Source organism: Micropterus dolomieu, linkage group LG01 (genome assembly GCF_021292245.1).
Source record: "Micropterus dolomieu isolate WLL.071019.BEF.003 ecotype Adirondacks linkage group LG01, ASM2129224v1, whole genome shotgun sequence".
NCBI classification, from domain to species: domain Eukaryota; kingdom Metazoa; phylum Chordata; class Actinopteri; order Centrarchiformes; family Centrarchidae; genus Micropterus; species Micropterus dolomieu.
The window spans coordinates 53,579,733-53,583,125 of NC_060150.1; the positions used below are offsets into that span (position 1 = coordinate 53,579,733).

The window sequence follows — 3,393 nt, forward strand, 5'->3', positions numbered from 1 at the left end:
GTGTATTTATGGTGAGCACTTCCCCACATTTTACACATTCTGAATGGCTTTGGTAAAGCCAACAATAATTAACTCATTATTGTATTTTTATTTGGACATCATAGAGTCGACCGTGACAAATTACAGACTACGGTCATAGAAATTCTTTGTTCTGACACGCAGTCTGAATAAAAATAAACACAGTAATAATCTTCTGGGTTGTTGCATATATAATTGCCTCCTCAGTTACATTACTTTAGTTTATTGGTATGTAAAGCCGGCAAAAAACATCATCTTAAAAGGCCATCCAACTCACTTCGTGCTGAATTTCCTGCACTGGCGTGCTGAACAGAGGCCCTGTTGTGCCAGAGGGACAGTGTACCCTGACATACCGCCAACAAGCATGGTGCAGATGATCGTCTCAGCATCGTGTTGGAACTGACATTGCCAAAGCCCACACTAGTCAGGCTGCTGAGGGTTAAATAAAGGGCAGCGATCTAGGAGCTGTATGCCATCAGGCCCACTGCCATGCTGTTAATGAAGGGCATCTCCTGCAGGATGAGACAACAATGGTTCATCTTACCTATATGTTCAGTTTAGTTCAGGGAAGAAGACATGACTGCAGAAAAAGTAAGTCGCATTTTCCTGGTAAAAACTATTTTAAGATATAAGTTAGCTAGCTACGAGCTATAGCTACTAACGCTAGATAGCTAACTTGTAGATCAGATACATCAAGATTAAGATCATCTTTCTTGTTTAGCATGGACGTTCACCTAAGTTATGCTGCAGCCGTAAAAGGCAAACATGCCACACACAAAAATCATATGAAGACTAGTGAGGCTATCCTAACGTTAACCCCATTAAAGTTAGTGGAGGTGGTGTCTAACGTTAGCTTGAGTGAACAGTCAGAAGTCCGCCTCATCGTGGATTATCCCACGTTAAATACTCCATATATATCGTGACAGGTCTCAACTCATAGTCTATACGTGACTGACACAAATGTGGCCATTTTCCCTGGAGCTTCTGGTGTTTTCAGCACATTGGACCTTACTCCAATCACTCATTATGAGGTTCAAGGTGAGGAGGAGGACATCTCATCAGCTTCAAATACCACAGCTCAATGTTTTACATTCCAGCTGCACAGGGGTGCTCCCCAGAGCCACTGCCTCTAAAACATTTCAGTGGTAACTTCTTAAATGACGGTGATATGATTTATAATTTTAAATGTACCAATTACAGGATGGGAAATAAAATATAATTAGATATAATTGCAAAACACCTAGTTCACATTTGATGATATTATCAACTCCAGTTGCCATTCTTTGCCTCCTTTGTAGTTGTAGTGTAATAGTTCATACTACTTGATGTACATTTCATTTACATTATTATGCACATTAACATTTTCCCCTGACTTTCATAACCTCTGCCACTCTCTTGGCAGTGCTTTTGCAGTGTCTGTTATGAAAGTATTTACATGGAAGTTTGTGTATTGTTTGCTTCTGAGCCAACCCAAAGATACTATAAGAATAAGCCAAACGCATTTTATAGCTACTGTTCATATACAAAACACACAAGACTATTAACTTTGACCAGGATTCTGAATGCCGTGTGTTTGTCATAACGATATTCTTCCAGATCCAGATTTTTCTTGCTGAGGTGGGAGGTTGAGTCCCAGCAGAATGGTGATGGTCCGGTTTTTGGAATGTGAGGCTACCCTTCAGGGGATCATCGGAAAAGTGCAAGATGCCATTGGAAGTCATGACCCCATGGTATTGACTGATGCGCAGGGGAATGCAATTTTGGAGTCAATTTATAGTTTACCAGGAATTCTGCTTAAGGACCATTTTTCCAAATACACTGTAACATAAAGATCACAATGCTCATCACGTAACTAGAATATAAAGGTTGAATTAAGTCCAGTGTGGTTGTTTCTGCAGTTTATCGTTAAGCTGTAACCAGTTTTTTTTTTTTAAACTGTTCTCGGCCATGGTTAATTTTAAGTTTAATTACCCTAAAATTCGAAAAGGATAGTGATAGTAATGACAATTTGTCTCAGGCAAGAAAACAGTATGCTGCTGAAGCAAATATAATAATAGTAATAATAATAAAAGCAGGCATACACGTGTTATGCTGAAGCAACCAAACAAACTATTGAACTGTACCCTTGTGGATAAAGTCTGTAAATAATCCCTTATAAGCTCCTGATTATGGCAGCATGAAGAGCGTCAAATAAAACTCCTTGCCATGATCTACTCGCACCTGGTCCCACATACCATAGGCAAGTACTGCAGGCTGCAGGATGAAAAAGTATTTTTTTGTGTGCGCAAAACTTTTCAAACTTAAGTATGCAGTCCTTTTATTCATTTCCTCGTATGTACACATACCTGGCAATAAAGCTGATTCTGATAGTGTCCACAATAATACATTGGCTATTACCTGAAAACATCTTCATAGATGGCAAGGTTGTTTTTTTATAGGCATTGGAAAATGAGCAACAACCTTTTTGCTGAAGCCAGTTTTTCATTTTGGTCCATATGAACCTTGTGACCCAAGCTTGATATGGTATGGGGTGGAGATTGCGGGCACCCTAAGAGAGATAGGAAAACGATGTAACTATGTCACACACAAAAAATCCAATTTCTCCAATATACACTGCATCACTTGCAGATTTTCCAAATAACATTAACCTAATGTCTATTTGTGTCTCTGTCAAAAAAATATAAATATCTTTAAGTTTTTAATCTTGTACAAGCTAAGTAAAAATTAAAAACCATACACACATTCGCTTATAGTTGAACATAAATTCCACATTTTTGATTATGTAAAATATTAGAGATGAGACGTAAGATACCTGACGTCTTGTTTCATGGTAAGGCTGATGCATAGTTCTGAGCCCTGATCCAATTCGTGTCTCTGCAGCATGTACTCCTTTCATGGCGAGATACCCCTTCATCATCCTTCTTCCATATGTAGGTCAAGTCTAGGAAATAACAAATAAACATGAATTCCACGTTCCAAAATCATACCAGCTGATGCCTATATGTGTATAATGAAATAAGACAGTGCAGTTTGTGTTTTTGTGGAATATATATCAGTGTTACAAGGATTATGTTGACTGTGACTATTTATAAATAATAGAAGGCTGAGGCTATTGGGATTTATTTACTATTCGTGATAAACGGGCATAAAAGATGCCAGTCAAATTTAAGACATAGAAATGCAGGACCTACTGTAGAGGTGTGTGCATATCAATATTTGTTCTCACACTCTCTCTCTTTCTCTGTCTCAACCACACACACAAACACACACCCATAGCAAAAGGGAAATAAAGCAGGATCATAACTTGGTTATAGGTTTTGGGTCCGTGTACTTTGCGGCCAACAGATTTTCGTTCTGAAACGAAAAAAACACAAA

The 3,393-nt window shown here is 38.4% G+C and overlaps 1 long non-coding RNA gene across 1 annotated transcript; it reads right to left on the reverse strand.

The window, feature by feature from the left end:
• Positions 1–322: 322 nt before the first annotated feature.
• Positions 323–2,959, reverse strand: LOC123970107. The gene is made up of 3 exons (XR_006824880.1): positions 2,831–2,959; positions 2,479–2,566; positions 323–530 (listed from the first exon to the last, which is right to left on the reverse strand). It is a non-coding gene; the product is annotated as an uncharacterized LOC123970107 (long non-coding RNA).
• Between the last annotated feature and the right edge of the window lie 434 nt (positions 2,960–3,393).